This window comes from Montipora capricornis, chromosome 5, assembly GCF_036669925.1.
Source record: "Montipora capricornis isolate CH-2021 chromosome 5, ASM3666992v2, whole genome shotgun sequence".
Classification (NCBI taxonomy): domain Eukaryota; kingdom Metazoa; phylum Cnidaria; class Anthozoa; order Scleractinia; family Acroporidae; genus Montipora; species Montipora capricornis.
The window spans coordinates 27004478-27021977 of NC_090887.1; the positions used below are offsets into that span (position 1 = coordinate 27004478).

Consider the following 17500-nt stretch of genomic DNA (forward strand, 5'->3'; position numbering starts at 1 on the left):
TGACAAAAATCTTTAAACGTCTCAAAATCACCATCCCATATATCAAAATCAAATTTATCAGAGCCAGCTTCACCGTGTATCGACGCCACGTTCACGTTGTCAGTTGGGCCAGCACACAGGGCCAGCACATTGCAAATTAGTAATTTGAGCTTTGCACAGTTTCTTTCCTCAATACAGACGTGATGACACTCAAAAGATCCTTGGTCTTGCTCATTAAGAAAGTGGCATCTTGAATATTCGGCCTCAGAATCTACAGGTAGGAAAACAAAATGTAGAAGGGAGTAAGGTCCATTCAAGCTACAATGTAGCCCTCTAAAATCGTATTCTTGTTACTCTTTGAACGCACATAGGCACGGTTTTTTCAAGAATACTAGAACACAGACGCAGTAATTTGTTTTAACTGCCTAAGACAAGTTTCATAACATTTGAAACCGTTTAAGTTGATTTCGAAAAAAGGGGAAGTGCATCAGTAAAGAAGATTGCTGTCAGTAATCATACAAAGAACCTACAACCTTCCCGTTACTGTTTCAAATGCTCTGCAGGCCTAGGTATGTGTGACAATAAGCCATTTCCGAGTTAATGCCTGCCTCCTCTTCAGAGCGAGTATTAGTGCAAAGTTTCTACTTCGTTTGAAGTTGGGGGGCGGGGTCGCGCTGTGCCTGCGCATGTGTAACATTTCTTGCCACGTAGAAGGCAACCCAAGTACGACTCAAACTCGTTATCCCTCATTCATTCAGAGGCTATCGCGATGACCACTAATGTACGGACGCATTACGCGAAAGATTGATTGGGGAATGTCTTAAATAATTGTGTGCATGACCGGAAAAAGAGTTTTTGTGTTTACGTTGCACGCAATGCAATATCCGGTCATCGTATGAATCGGTAGAAAAGAAAGGAACTGCAGTTGTTCTAGCACCGGTGTCCTAGCGAATTTGCAACCCCCTAGATTTGGAGCCCCTGGTACAAATTCGGATTTGGACCCCCCATATTACAGCTTATTTATTTAACTGTTTATCGATGAGTTAAATTTTGGATCGGGAAATATTGAAGGAAAGACTTAGATCAGTTAATTTCTGGTTTAAAAGCATTCGCGACGGCATTTCTTATAAAATTTTTTAGATGCGAATTTTATTTCCTTTCTGACAGAAGCTTGAGTAACGCACCTGGAATTCATAGAATTAAGTCAGACTTAAGCTTCAGTTCAAGTTGTTGAAAGCACGCGCTGAGGCTTTTTCGTAAAGTGATTCTTTTTCTTCCATTTGATAGTTTGGATGGGCAGCGCTTCCACAAAGGAGGTGTCACTTTTTGAAGAAACACCTCTTGGTTGGAGGACGCGCCCTTAGAAGTTTACTTGATTGCAGCGCAGTAACAACTGAGCTATGCACCAACATCGCAGAGGCCCGTTAAAGCCGCCTAAACTTTTTTATGTCCATGTCTATAATTAGAAGCAATTGCTTAACCAGCTAAGTGCAAGGATCTCGACTCCATTATGTCTATAACCCACACTTCAAATGGTACACACAATACAATAATCTCTTTTCAGGTAAAAGAATTTTCCCTCTTTCTGGTTTACTTTGATAATTTTTTTCAGAAGCGTCAAACAAGAAAGCCCATACCGGCTCGGAGGACGCCCGGTCAAACAAGCTCCGCGCCCGCTGTTATACACCGGAACACGGGGCAAAGTCGAACACCGGTGAAAGGATTACCGACCGTTTTCGTTCAAAGGACAAAATTACTTTTGGAACATGGAATGTGAAACTCTATGGAGAGATGGAAGACTTGATGAACTGTGTCATGAATTAAAGCATTACAAGTGGAATGTCATCGGCCTCAGTGAAGTCCGAAGGAAGGCACTTGGTGAAATCAATAGCGACGATGGTCATAAGCTGTTCTACTGTGGTAGAGATGATAAACATGAACACGGGGTGGGCTTTTTAGTCCACAGAGACACTGCCCAAATCTGTTATAGGCTGCAATTTTATTTCAAGTAGATTAATTTCTATCCGCATCAAAGCATCTCCTTTCAAACATCACTCTCTTTCAGGCGTACGCCCCTACCTCAGACTACAGTGATGAAGATATCGAAATCTTCTACCAAGATATCCAAGAGAATTTTGACAAAGCACAGAAAAAAGACATCAAGATCATCCTCGGCGATTTCAATGCAAGAGTTGGAAAAGACACTGCAAAAGACTGGCCTAAACAACAGGGGCCCCCACTGCAACGTTACCACCAACGACGAGGTTTGCGGCTCCTTGAGTTCGCAAATTACAAACGATCTTGTCATCGCAAACACCCTCGCAAGCACAAAAAGTCCAGAAACTATGACTTGGCATCATCCTAACTTCGTGAACCATGGTCAGATAGACTACATATAGTCCCAAAATAGATTCAAGTCAGTGTGTACACTGGGAGAACCAGGACGTTCCCAAGGACCTGACGTTGCAAGCCCTCATGACCTTGTTATGACGACTTTCAGGTTGAAGCTGAGGAGAATGGCCAGGCCCCAATACACAAGACTTAAGTTCGACCTTGAAAAAACTTCAGGACCCCCTTGTAGCTGACCAGTTTAAAGCATCTACCGGCGGGAAAATTTCGGCCCTTTGCTTCTTTTTGACAATGATTCAGATCTAGAAAGTAATATTGAGACATTTGAGAAAGCAACTATTGAGACAGCTATTGAGATTGTAGGAAAAAAGACATCAAAGGAGAAAGCCTGGGTAACATCTGAAGTGCTAAGTCTGTGTGATAAAAGAAGAGATCTTAAAGAGAAAAAGAAAAGTTGTCCTCAAGCCACGAAAGAGTACAGCAAGATAAACAAACTTGTAAAGAAAGAAATGGTTAAAGAGAAAGAAAAGTGGATTCAAGAACAGTGCGAAGATATCGAAACCAACTTGATGAAGAACAATAGCAGAAAGCTTATGATACTGTGAAAACATTAACAAAGCCAAAGCAAGGCAAAGTCAACACCATCAAAGATAAGAAAGGTGAAACCATCATTGAGAGAAGTAAAATCCTAGAAAGGTGGACCGAGTACTGCTCAGAACTGTACAACTACGAGGTGCAGGGCGACGCCAGAGTCTTAGACACACCAGAAAGCCAAAGCGACGACTCAGAAGACCTCATATTGAAATCGGAAATTGAAGAAGCTATAAAAATGTTGAAAAAGGGAAGTCACCAGGCGTTGACAACATCCCAGGAGAATTGATTCAAGCAGGCGGTGAGCATATGACGACAGCTCTTCTAAACATCTGTAACCAAATATGGAAAAGTGTTAAATGGCCACAAAACTGGACAAGATCTCTGTTATTACACTCCCCAAGAAAGGTGATCTCAAACTGTGCAACAATTACCGTACCTTAAGCTTAATCAGCCATCCAAGCAAGGTTCTTCTCAAGTCATTTTGAACCGCCTAAAGCACCAAGCAAAAGAAATGATTGCCGAGGAACAAGCCGGCTTTATGAAAGGCAGAAGTACTGTTGAACAAATCTTTAATCTCCGATCCATCATTGAGAAGTACCAAGAACATCAGAAGAGCTTTATCATGTATTTATTGATTTCAAGAAGGCGTTTGACAGGGTGTGGCATCAAGCGCTGTGGGCTACGATGAATAAGTATAACATCAAGAAGACCTTGATTTCACTTATTGAAGAACTCTACAACCAGGCCACCAGTTCAGTCTATCTGGAAGGTGAAATTGGAGAATGGTTTCGCACCACCGTAGGGGTTCGTCAAGGCTGCCTACTATCCCCAACACTCTTCAATATCTTTCTCGAACGAATCATGACAGATGCTCTTCAAGGTCATGAATCAACAGTTAGCATTGGTGGCAGGACTGTCAGCAATTTGCGCTTCGCAGATGATATTGATGGCCTCGCTGGTTCAGAAGCTGAACTCGCTGAACTAATCAGAAGACTTAATCAGAGCTGTTCTGCTTTTGGTATGGAAATAAGTGCTGAGGAAAACAAAAATCATGTCAAATACCCATGCAAAGGAGGTCCAAAATGACATAATAGTCAATTGCAGTTCTCTGCAACATGTGAATCAGTTTATATATCTGGTGCTCTAGTGACTGATAATGGTTCCAAATCTGAAATCCTCTCCAGAATGGCCAAAGCACAAAGTTCTCTTTCAAAACTCAAAGTTGTTTGGGATGATAAATGTATTTCTCTATCTTCAAAAAATAAGACTTTTACGATCAATGGTCATTTCTGTTTTCTGTATGCCTGTGAATCCTGGACCCTCGACGCCTACCTAGAGAAAAGGGTAGCTTCTTTTGAGATGAGATGTCTCCGACAACTGCTAGGAATCGATTACAGGCAAATAATATCTAATGACAGTGTTAGAGTGATGTTGACTGCCAAAAACTGGACGTCATCAAGAATTTCTTGAGATTTTGAAGACAGGAATTGAAGTGGTTTGGTCATACCACTCGTAATGACGGCCTGGCCAAGACGTGCCTTCAGGGCACAGTAAGAGGTGGCAGAAGCAGAGGACGACCTAGAAAGAAGTGGGGTGACAACATTACTAAGTGGGACGGGCCTCAGCTTCCTGAGGCTCCCAGGTGTGCCGGCTGCCGCGATGGCTGGCACAGGCTCGTACGTGACGCTGCTTCATCTGCTGGGCCCCAACAGCGCCGTGGGACGTTAAGAGAGCAGTAACAGTAACAGTAACGCTAGTACTAGTGCTCATGATTGCGATTGTTGGGGCGAATTTCCATCGGTTGTTCGTACCCTTAGTACAAACGTACGCTAGTATATAGGTTGAGTTTGAGAATATTCAGTTAGTACGCTAGTAATAGTGCTCATGATTGCGATTGTTGGGGCGAATTTCCATCGGTTGTTCGTACCCTTAGTACATACGTACGCTAGTATATAGGTTGAGTCTGAGAATATTCAGTTAGTACGCTAGTACAAGTGCTTATGATTGCGATTGTTGTTGCGAATTTCCATCGGTTGTTCGTACGCTTAGTACAAACGTACACTAGTATATAGGTTGAGTTTAAGAATATTCAGTTAGTACGCTAGTACTAGTGCTCATGATTGCGATTGTTGGGGGGAATTTCCATCAGTTGTTCGTACGCTTAGTACATACGTACGGTAGTATATAGGTTGACTCTGAGAATGATCAGTTAGTACGCTAGTACTAGTGCTTAGTGCTTATGATAGCGATTGCTGGGGCGAATTTCCATCGGTTGTTCGTACGCTTAGTAAATATGTACGCTAGTATATAGGTTGAGTTTAAGAAAATTCATTTAGTACGCTAGTACAAGAGCTCATGATTGCGATTATTGTGGCGAATTTCCATGGTCGTTCGTACGTTTAGTACATAGGTACCTTAGTATATAGGTTGAGTTTGAGAATATTCAGTTAGTACGCTAGCGCTAATACTAGTGGTCACGATTGCGATTGTTAGGGGAAATTTCCATCGCTTTTTCGTACGCTTAGTACATACGTACGCTAGTATATAGGTTGACTTTGAGAATATTTAGTTAGTACGCTAGCACTAGTGCTTATGATTGCGATTGTTGGAGCGAATTAACATCGATTGTTCGTACGCTTAGTACATACGTACGCTAGTATATAGGTTGAGTTTGAGAATATTCAGTTAGTACCCTAGTACTAGTGCTCATGATTGCGATTTTTTGGGCGAATTTCCATCGGTTGTTCGTACGCTTAGTACTTACGTACGCTAGTATATAGGTTGAGTTTGAGAATAATCAGTTAGTACGCTAGGACTAGTGCTCATGATTGCGATTGTTGGGGCGAATTTCCATCGGTATTTCGTACCCTTAGTACATACGTACGCTAGTTATAGGTTGAGTTTCAGAATATTCATTTAGTACGCTAGTACTAGTTGCTATGATTTCGATTGGTTGGGCAAATTTCCATCGGTTGTTCGTACGCTTAGTACTTACCTACCCTAGTATACAGGTTGAGTTTGAGAATAATCACTTAGTACGCTACGACTAGTGCTTATGATTGCGATTGTTGGGGCGAGTTTCCATCGGTTGTTCGTACCCTTAGTACATACGTACGCTAGTATATAGGTTAAGTTTGAGAATATTCAGTTAGTACGCTAGTACTAGTGCTCATGATTGCGATTGTTATGGCGAATTTCCATCGGTTGTTCGTACGCTTAGTACTTACCTACCCTAGTATATAGGTTGAGTTTAAGAATATTCATTTAGTACGCTAGTACAAGTGCTCATGATTGCGATTTTTGTGGCGAATTTCCATGGTCGTTCGTACGTTTAGTAAATACGTACCTTAGTATATAGGTTGAGTTTGAGAATATTCAGTTAGTACGCTAGCGCTAATACTAGTGGTCACGATTTCGATTGTTAGGGGAAATTTCCATCGCTTTTTCGTACGCTTAGTACATACGTACGCTAGTATATAGGTTGACTTTGAGAATATTTAGTACGCTAGTACGCTAGTACGCTAGTACTAGTTTTTATGATTGCAATTGTTGGGGCGAATTGCCATCGGTTGTTCGTATGCTTAGTACATACTTACGCCAGTATATAGGCTGAGTCTGAGAATATTCAGTTAGTACGCTAGTACAAGTGCTTATGATTGCGATTGTTGTTGCGAATTTCCATCGGTTGTTCGTACCCTTAGTACAAACGTACGCTAGTATATAGGTTTAGTTTAACAATATTCAGTTAGTACGCTACTACTAGTGCTCATGATTGCGATTGTTGGGGCCAATTTAAATTGGTTGTTCATACTCTTAGTTCATACGTACGCTAGTATATAGGTTGAGTTTGAGAACATTCAGATAGCACGCTAGTACAAGAGCTCATGATTGCGATTGTTGGGGCGAATTTCTATCGTTGTTCGTACACTTAGTAAATACGTACGCTAGTATATAGGTTGAGTTTGAGAATATTCAGTTAGTACGCTAGTACTAGTGCTCATGAATGCGATTGTTGGGGCGAAATTCCATCGGTTGTTCGTACGCTTAGTACAAACGTACGCTATTATATAGGTTAAGTTTGAGAATATTTACCTAGTATGCTAGTATTAGTGCTCATGGTTGCGATTGTTGGGGGGAATTTCCATCGGTTGTTCGTACGCTTAGTACATACGTACGCTAGTATATAGGTTAAGTTTGAGAATATTCAGTTAGTACGCTAGTACTAGTGCTTATGATTGCGATTGTTCGGGTGAATTTCCATCGGTTCTTCCTACGCTTAGTACATACGTACGCTAGTTTATAGGATAAGTTTGAGAATATTCAGTTAGTACGCTAGTACTAGTGCTCATGATTGCGATTGTTTGGAAGAATTTCCATCGGTTGTTCGTACGCTTAGTACATACGTACCCTAGTATATAGGTTGAATTTGAGAATATTCAGTTATTACGCTAGTACTAGTGCTCATGATTACGATTGTTGAGGCGAATTTCCATCGGTTCTTCGTACGCTTAGTACATACTTACGCTACTACGTAGGTTAAGTTTGAGAATATTCATTTAGTACGCTAGTACTAGTGCTCATGATTGCGATTGTTGGGGCAAATTTCCATCGGTTGTTCGTACGCTTAGTACATACGTACCCTAGTATATAGGTTGAGTTTGAGGATATTCAGTTATTACGCTAGTACTAGTGCTCATGATTGTGATTGTTGTTTCGAATTTTCATCAGTTCTTTGTACGCTTATTTCATTTGACTCTAGTATATAGGTTGAGTTTGAGAATATTCAGTTAGTACGTTATTACTAGTGCTCATGATTGCGATTCTTGGGGCGAATTTCCATTGGTTGTTCGTACGCTTAGTGCATACGTACGCTAGTTTATAGGTTGAGTTTGAGAATATTTAGTTACTACGCTAGTACAAGTGCTCATGATTGCGATTGTTGGGGCGAATTTCCATTGGTTGTTCGTACGCTTAGTACATACCTACGCTATTATATAGGTTAAAATTGAGAATATTTAGTTAGTTTGCTAGTACTAGTGCTCATGGTTGCGATTGTTGGGGCGAATTTCCATTGGTTGTTGGTACGCGTAGTACATACGTACGCTAGTATATAGGTTGACTTTGAGAATATTCAGTTAGTACGCTAGTACTAGTGCTCATGATTCCGATTGTTGGAGCGAATTTCCATCGGTTGTGCGTACGTTTATTACATACGTACGCTAGTATATAGGTTAAGTTTGAGAATATTCAGTTAGTACGCTAGTACTAGTGCTCATGATTCCGATTGTTGCATTGAATTTCCATCGTTTGTTCCTACGCTTAGTACATACGTACGCTAGTATTTAGGTTGAGTTTGAGAATATTCAGTTATTATGCTAGTACTAGTGCTCATGATTGTGGTTGTTGTTTCGAATTTCCATCGGTTGTTGGTACGCTTAGTACATACGTACGCTAGTATATAGGTTGAGTTTGAAAATATTCAGTTATTACGCTAGTACAAGTGCTCATGATTGCGATTGTTGGGGCGAATTTCCATCGGTTATGCGTACGTTTAGTACATACGTACTGTAGTATATAGGTTAAATTTGAGAATATTTAGTTAGTATGCTAGTACTAGTGCTCATGATTGCGATTGTTAGGGCGAACTTCCATCGGTTGTTTTTACGCTTAGTACATACGTACGCTAGTATATAGGTTGAGTTTGAGAATATGTAGTTAGTACGCTAGTACTAGTCCTTATGATTGCGATTGTTGGAACGAGTTTCCATCGGTTGTTCCTACGCTTAGTACATACGTACGCTAGTATATAGGTTAAGTTTGAGAATATTCAGTTAGTACGCTAGTACTAGTGCTCATGATTACGATTGTTGAGGCGAATTTCCCTGGGTTCTTTGTACGCTTAGTACATACAAAAGCTACTATGTAGGTTAAGTTTGAGAATATTCAGTTAGTACGCTATTACTAGTGCTAATGATTGCGATTGTTGGGGCGATGTTCCATCGGTTGTTCGTACGCTTAGTAAATACATACGCTAGTATATAATTAGGTTAAGTTTAAGAATATTCAGTTAGTACGCTACTACTAATGCTCATGATTACGATTGTTGAGGCGAATTTCCATCGGTTGTCCGTACGCCTATTTCATACCTACGCTAGTATATAGGTTGAGTTTGAGAATTTTCAGTTAGTACGTTATTACTAGTGCTCATGATTGCGATTGTTTTTTGCGAATTTCCGTCAGTTGTTCGTACGCTTAGTACATACGTACGCTATCATATAGGTAAAGTTTCAGAATATTTAGTTAGTATGCTACTACTAGGGCTCATAAATGCGATTGTTGGGGCGAGTTTCCATTGGTTGTTCGTACGCTTAGTACATACGTACCCTAGTATATAGGTTGAGTTTAAGAATGTTCAGTTATTACGCTAGTACTAGTGTTCATGATTGTGTTTGTTGTTTCGAATTTCCGTCGGTTGTTCGTACGCTTAGTACATACCTACGCTATTATATAGGTTAAGTTTGACAATATTTAGTTAGTACGTTATTATTAGTGCTCATGATTGCGATTGTTTGGGCGAGTTTTTCCATCGGTTGTTCGTACGCTTAGTACATAGGTACCCTAGTATATAGGTTGAGTTTGAGAATATTCAGTTAGTACGCTAGTACTAGTGCTCATGATTGCGATTGTTTCGGCGAATTTCCATCGGTTGTTCGTACGCTTAGTACATAGGTACCCTAGTATATAGGTTGAGTTTGAGAATATTCAGTTAGTACGCTAGTACTAGTGCTCATGATTCCGATTGTTGCAGCGAATTTCCATCGGTTGTTCCTACGCTTAGTACATACGTACGCTAGTATATAGGTTGAGTTTGAAAATATTCAGTTAGTACGCTAGTACTAGTGCTCATGATTCCGATTGTTGCAGCGAATTTCCATCGGTTGTTCGTACGCTTAGTACATACGTACGCTAGTATATAGGTTGAGTTTGAGAATATTCAGTTAGTGCGCTAGTACTAGAGCTCATGATTCCGTATGTTGAAACGAATTTCCATTCGTTGTTCGTATCCTTAGTATATACGTACCCTAGTATATAGGTTGAGTTTGAGAATATTCAGTTAATACGCTAGTACTAGTGCTTATGATTGCGATTGTTGGGGCGAATTTCCATCGGTTGTTCGTATGCTTAGTTCATACGTACGCTAGAATAAAGGTTGAGTTTGAGAATATTCAGTTAGTACGCTAGTACTAGTGCTCATGATTGCGATTGTTAGGGCGAATTTCCATCGGTTGTTTGTACGCTTAGTACATACTTACGCTAGTATATAGGTTGAGTTTGAGAATATTCAGTTAGTACGCTAGTACTAGTGCTCATGCTTGCGATTGTTGGGGCGAATTTTTTCATCGGTTGTTCGTACGCTTAGTAGATACGTACCCTAGTTTATAGATTGAGTTTGACAATATTCAGTTAGTACGCTAGTACTAGTGCTCATGATTGCGATTGTTGGTGCGAATTTTTCCATCGGTTGTCCGTACGCTTACTACATACGTACGGTAGTATATAGGTTGAGTTTGAGAATATTCAGTTAATACGCCAGTACTAGTGCTCATAATTGCCATTGTTGAGGTGAATTTTTCCATCGGTTGTTTGTACGCTTAGTACATGCTTACGCTACTATATAGGTTGAGTTTGAGAATAATCAGTTAGTACGCTAGTAGTAGTGCTCATGATTGCAATTGTTGATGCAAATTTTTCCATCGGTTGTTCGTACGCTTAGTACATACGTACGCAATTATATAGGTTGAGTTTGACAATATTCAGTTAGTACGCTAGTACTAGTGCTCATGATTGCGATTGTTGGGGCCAGTTTTTCCATCGGTTGTTCGTAGGCTTAGTACATACGTACCCTAATATACAGGTTTAGTTTAAGACTATTCAGTTAGTACGCTAGTACTAGTGCTCATGATTGCGATTCTTGTGGCGAATTTTTCCATAGGTTGTTCGTATGCTTAGTACATACGTACGCTAGTATATAGGTTGAGTTTGAGAATATTCAGTTAGGACGCTAGTACTATTTCTCATGATTGCGATTGTTGGGGCGAATTTTTCCATGGGTTGTTCGTACGCTTAGTACATATGTACGCTAGTATATAGCTTTAGTTTGAGACTATTTAGTTAGTACGCTAGTACTAGTGCTCATGATTGCGATTGTTGGGGCGAATTTTTCCATCGGTTGTTCGTACGCTTAGTACATACGTACGCTAGTATGTAGGTTGCGTTTAAGAATATTCAGTTAGTACGCTAGTACTAGTGCTCATGATTGCGATTGTTGGGGGCGAATTTTTCCATCGGTTAATCCTAGGCTTACTACATAAGTACGCTAGTATATAGGTTGAGTTTGAGACTATTCAGTTAGTACGCTAGTACTAGTGCTCATGATTGCGATTGTTGGGGGCGAATTTTTCCATCGGTTGTTCCTACGCTTACTACATAAGTACGCTAGTATATACGTTTAGTTTGAGAATATTCAGTTAGTGCGCAAGTACTAGTGCTCATAATTGCCATTGTTGGGGTGAATTTTTCCATCGGTTGTTTGTACGCTTAGTACATACTTACGCAAGTATATAGGTTGAGTTTGAGAATATTCAGTTAGTACGCTAGTAGTACTGCTCATGATTGGAATTGTTGATGCAAATTTTTCCATCGCTTGTTCGTACGCTTAGTACATACGTACGCTACTATATAGGTTGAGTTTGAAAATATTCAGTTAGTACGCTAGTACTAGTGCTCATGCTTGCGATTGTTGGGGCCAGTTTTTCCATCGGTTGTTCGTAGGCTTAGTACATACGTACCCTAGTATATAGGTTTAGTTTGAGACTATTCAGTTAGTACGCTAGTACTAGTGCTCATGATTGCGATTCTTGGGGCGAATTTTTCCATAGGTTGCTCGTATGCTTAGTACATAGGTACGCTAGTATATAGGTTGAGTTTGAGAATATTCAGTTAAGACGCTAGTACTATTGTTCATGATTGCGATTGTTGGGGCGAATTTTTCCATGGGTTGTTCGTACGCTTAGTACATATGTACGCTAGTATATAGGTTTAGTTTGAGACTATTTAGTTAGTACGCTAGTACTAGTGCTCATGATTGCGATTGTTGGGGCGAATTTTTCCATAAGTTGTTCGTACGCTTAGTACATACGTACGCTAGTATATAGGTTAAGTTTGAGAATATTCAGTTAGTACGTTAGTACTAGTGCTCATGATTGCGATTGTTGGGGCAAATTTTTCGATCGGTTGTTCGTACGCTTGCTACATACGTACGCTACTATATAGGTAGTTTAAGAATATTCAGTTAGTACGCTAGTACTAGTGCTCATGATTGCGATTGTTGAGGGCGAATTTTTCCATCGGTTGTTCCTACACTTACTACATACGTACGCTAGTATATAGGTTGAGTTTGAGACTATTCAGTTAATACGCTAGTACTAGTGCTCATGATTGCGATTGTTGGGGCGAATTTTTCCACCGGTTGTTTGTACGCTTAGTACATACGTACGCTAGTATATAGGTTGAGTTTGAGAATATTCAGTTAGTACGCTAGTACTAGTGCTCATGATTGCGATTGTTGGGGCGAGTTTTTCCATCGGTTGTTCGTACGCTTAGTACATACGTACGCTAGTATATAGGTTTAGTTTGAGACTATTCAGTTAGTACGCTAGTACTAGTGCTCATGATTGCGATTGTTGGGGCGAATTTTTCCATCGGTGTCTCGTACGCTTAGTACATACGTACGCTAGTACTAGTGCTCATGATTTCGATTGTTGGGGGGAATTTTTCCATCGGTTGTTCGTACGCTTAGTACATACGTATGCTAGTATAGGTTGAGGTTGAGAATATTCAGTTAGTACGCTAGTACTAGTGCTTATGATTGCGATTGTTGAGGCGAATTTTTCCATCGGTTGTTCGTACGCTTACTACATACGTACGCTACTATATAGGTTGAGTTTGAGAATATTCAGTTAGTACGCTAGTACTATTGCTCATGATTGCGATTATTGGGGCGAATTTTTCCATCGGTTGTTCTTACGCGTAGTACATACGTACGCTAGTATATAGGTTGAGTTAGAGACTATTCTGTTAGTACGCTAGTACTAGTGCTCATGATTGCGATTGTTGGGGCGAATTTTTCTATCGGTTGTTCGTACGCTTAGTGCATACGTACACTAGTATATAGGTTGAGTTTGGGAACACTCAGTTAGTACGCTTAGTACCTGCAGAATCCTCGGTTCATGCAATCGAATGGCGATTAATAGGCCAAAAGGTAGCCATCGGTAAGCTTATCGTTGGATACGCTGTTAGTACTACACGCCATTGGTAAGGGTAGTTTACTGGGCATATGGGTTAGTACTTTAGTACCAATGACTAAGAGTAAAAAGTACACAAAAGGCTCCTAAAATAGGCAGCATTTAAAATAAACTCAATAATCTCCTCTACCAGAATTTGTTTTTATCCCTTTGCTCTAGCTTCGTCTTCTTCTTTAAAATATATTCTTGGAGTTCTGGTGGAAGGACATCCCATAAACTTTCCATCTTTCTTGATTTGAAGTCTCTTGAACTCGAATGCGCTATTTTAAATATTGACCTCGTTAAGATACTGGGTAGGACTACACACGCCTGGCACTTTAAGGGTTTTTCGTCATTTTCACTTCGTGTGACGAAAACAAAGCACTCGAATGAGTCGTCACTTTTGTTCTACTCTTTAATCTCATTGAAGATAACACTTAGGTCTACAACGTTGTTTTATAAAGAAAAGAAGAAAGAAAGAAGTCTTTATTTTGCTAGTTTTTCAAAACATGTCAGTCCACCGTACAAACTACTATTACTACTATTTTTTGGTAGTTTCCATGATAACAAGTACTCGTGTCTTTCGTTATTTAACATTTTTGGATACCACCCTTGAACCGTATCACGTACAAAATGATCCTTCGCTTTGCCATAGTCTTTGTCTAAATACTTATCTAGTACAGAGAAATCTAATTTAGTTAATCGTTCAGATCTAGAAAATTATTTTTTAAAAAAATAAACCACACACAGTGCTAAAATCTTGTTGATGATCTTTTACGTTATAACGATGCCACCGTAAACTGCTCCATAATATCGGATGGTAATCCATGGGACGATCACCGTATGAATCGAAAAATAAACAACGTTCTCTCTTGGGCATTTTTACCACAGCAACCCAGTGCTGGCCCGGTCAGAGTGGTACAGGAAGTTGCCAGCCAATTCTATTCGGATGTCAAGGGATCGAATCCAAGTCTTCGATAAAAAACACAACATTTAAAACAATTTTGCGGAAACAGGCAAACGAGAATGTTGCATGATGACCATAGTGGAACTGTATTGACGAGAATTCTTTTACAAACTAAACATTCAAATGTGGTTTTAAAATGTGGAGATCAGCGAATCTTCAGTGTCTCTAGGAGTAAGCGTACATTCCCCACAAAAACTCCAATTCAAGTCGGAAATTTGATGTCCCTTTCACACCTTCATTATGTTCCTTATGTTTTTGACTGATTGCCACAATAAATGAAGGAAAGGTGCCGAAAATTATTTGTACAAGAGAACAACGAGACTCCCCAACCCTTACCCATACCCCGACCCTGACCCCATGTCTTGGCTACTACCATATTTGTTCCAATTTTTTTCCCATTTTTTTCCCATTTGCTTGTTTGTTCGTGTTGTTTTCGATCTTGTTGTCTGACTTTCCTTACAAACAGTTTGTACTAAAGTCAGAGTGGTACAGGAAGCTGCCAGCCAACTCTATTCCGACCTTATTGGATCGAATCCAATTTTACGATAAAAAACACAACATTTAGAACAATTTTGTGAAAACAAGCAAATGAGAATGTTGCATGACGACCATAGTGGAACTGTATTGCGCACAATGTGTTTACAAACTAAACATTAAAATGTGGTTTTAAAATGTGGAGCTCAGCGAGTCTCCAGTGTCTCTAAGAGTTAGTGTATATTCCCCACAAAAACTCCAATTCAAGTTGGAAATTCTCTTAATTTGGAAAAACAAACTAAGATGTCCCTTTCGCACCTTCAGTATGTTCCTAATGTTTTTTGACTGATTGCCACAATAAATGAAGGAAAGGTGCAAAACATTCTTTGTGCAAGAGAATAACGAGAAACCCCGACCCTGGCCCCACGTTTTGGCTACTACCATATTTCTTAAACAACTTTTTCCCGTTGTCAAGAAGAAAACAGAAACATTTCTCTCCAACGTCCCTGCAAAACTGCAATGTGGACAGCAAGGACCTACCCTATTTTGTTGTGCTGTTTCATTTGCACTTAATATTAGGCACTCTTTCCCTTTCTTTGAAGCTAACACGCAACTGGAACCACCGATGGCTAATAACTTGGCTTTTTTAATAATCAACAGTGAGCTTGCATGCCTAAAATTAGGATTTCCTTTGTTCAAATACATGATTGTACACCACGGTGTAAAATGTAATAGATGAAATACTTACTCGATACCAGGGACAGGTTTGGTCGTTCGGTTCTAGATGATTCTAAGAGCGTACTGCAAGGAGACAGTGAGGCGTTTCCTGTACAAAACAACAACAAAAAAGGAGAAAAGTTCAGATCTAATCTTCCTACCGGAGGGTAGGGAGACTATATTAGAGCTCTTTACCGTCCGGATATTTGTTGGTTGTAGCCAAAACGCGGGCCCGGGATCCTTTTTTTTCCCCATTTTTTTTTTGTTTGAATTTTTGTCGCTATTCTGCTGTACTGTTATTTTCGAATGACCGGCATCTGTCCTTTATTTAGGATGGATATTAGTAAAAAAAAATGAAGCAACCTACCGAAGGTATGAAAGCTCTTAAGGCACACCATGGTTTTTTGCTTTCTCAAATGGTACTTCGTTTTCTTGTGTTTTAAAATCCACGTTTCTTTTTCCGAGCACCTGACCTTGTCTTTGTGAAAAGTGGAGTTGGTTTTTCTCTTTTTCGAAATTACGGCCCTGTTTAAAGGCAGGTAGGGTAACCCTAGCACTCAGACAGGGCTACCCTAGCGCCAGGGTAACCCTAGCTGCCTTGTAAACACGTTGATAAAGAAGAAGAAATGTGTAAGTGCTAGCCAACTAAAGTAACCTGCTTGCTACGGTAACCCTAGCACTCAGCCTACCCTCCCTAATTGTAAAAAGGGTGTAACAGCAATTTGAGAAATTGCTGAAATTGGAAATTATGGAATAGTATGCAAGTGCTGGAGACACTGGGTCTCGCTCAGCTCCACACTTTAAAAAATGGCACTGTAATCTTTACCTCGTAAAAAAAAAAAAAAAACAGAATCACAGTTCTACCATGGTCGTCACCCAGTCACGCGACATTCTCATTTCCTTGTTTGTTGGTGTTGTTTTCGATCTTGTTGCCTGACTTTCCTTACAAACAGCTTGTACTAAAGTCAGAGTGGTACAGGAAGTTGCCAACCAACTCTATTCCGACGTCATGGGATCGAATCCAATTTTACGATAAAGAACACAACATTTAGAACAATTTTGTGAAAACAAGCAAATGAGAATGTTGCATGACGACTATAGTGGAACTGTATTGCATGCAAAGTTTTTACAAACTAAACATTAAAATGTGGTTTTAAAATGTGGAGCTCAGCGAGTCTCCAGTGTCTCTATTCCCCACAAAAACTCCAATTAAAGCCGGAAATTCTCTTAATTTGGAAAAACAAACTAAGATGTCCCTTTCTCACCTTCAGTATGTTCCTAATGTTTTTGACTGATTGCCACAATAAATGAAGGAAAGGTGCCGAACATTCTTTGTGCAAGAGAATAACGAGAAACCCCGACCCTGGCCCCACGTTTTGGCTACTATCATATTTCTTAAACAACTTTTTCCCGTTGTCAAGAAGAAAGCAGAAACATTTCTCTCCAACGTCCCTGCAAAACTGCAATGTGGACAGAAACGAGTTACTGTATTTTGTTGTGCTGTTTCATTTGCACTTAATATTAGGCACTCTTTCCCTTTCTTTGAAGCTAACACGCAACTGGAAATAACCATGGCTAATAACTCGGCTTTTTTAATAATCAACAGTGAGCTTGCATGCTTAAAATTAGGATTTCCTTTGTTCAAATACATGATTGTACACCATGGTGTAAAATGTAAAAGATAAAACACTTACTTGATGCCAGGGACGTGTTTCAGGTCGTTTGGTTGTAGATGATTCTAAGAGCGTCCTGCAAGGAGACAATGAGGCGTTTCCTGTACAAAATAACAACAAAAAAGGAGAAAAGTTCAGATCTAATCATCCTACCGGAGGGTAGGGAGACTATATTAGAGCTCTTTACCATCCGGATATTTGTTGGTTGTAGCCAAAACGCGGGCCCGGGGTCCTTTCATTCCCATTTTTTTTTGGTTGAATTTTTGTCGCTATTCTGCTGTACTGTTATTTTCGAATGACCAGCATCTGTCCTTCATTTAGGGTGGAAATTAGTAAAAAAAAATTAAGCAACCTACCGAAGGTATGAAAGCTCTTAAAGGACATCATGGTTTTTTGTTTTCTCA

The 17500-nt window shown here is 39.9% G+C and overlaps 1 protein-coding gene across 6 annotated transcripts in view; it reads right to left on the reverse strand.

The window, feature by feature from the left end:
- Positions 1-13666: 13666 nt before the first annotated feature.
- The window catches only part of LOC138050032 (lactadherin-like), a 41236-nt gene continuing 37402 nt past the window's right edge, over positions 13667-17500 (reverse strand). For all 6 annotated transcript variants that reach the window (XM_068896528.1, XM_068896531.1, XM_068896530.1 and 3 more), the window contains 3 exons: positions 17118-17197; positions 15455-15532; positions 13667-14237 (listed from right to left, as the gene is read on the reverse strand). The gene's annotated coding sequence lies outside the window, so the exon portion shown is untranslated. The remainder of the gene's footprint in view (positions 14238-15454; positions 15533-17117; positions 17198-17500) is intronic.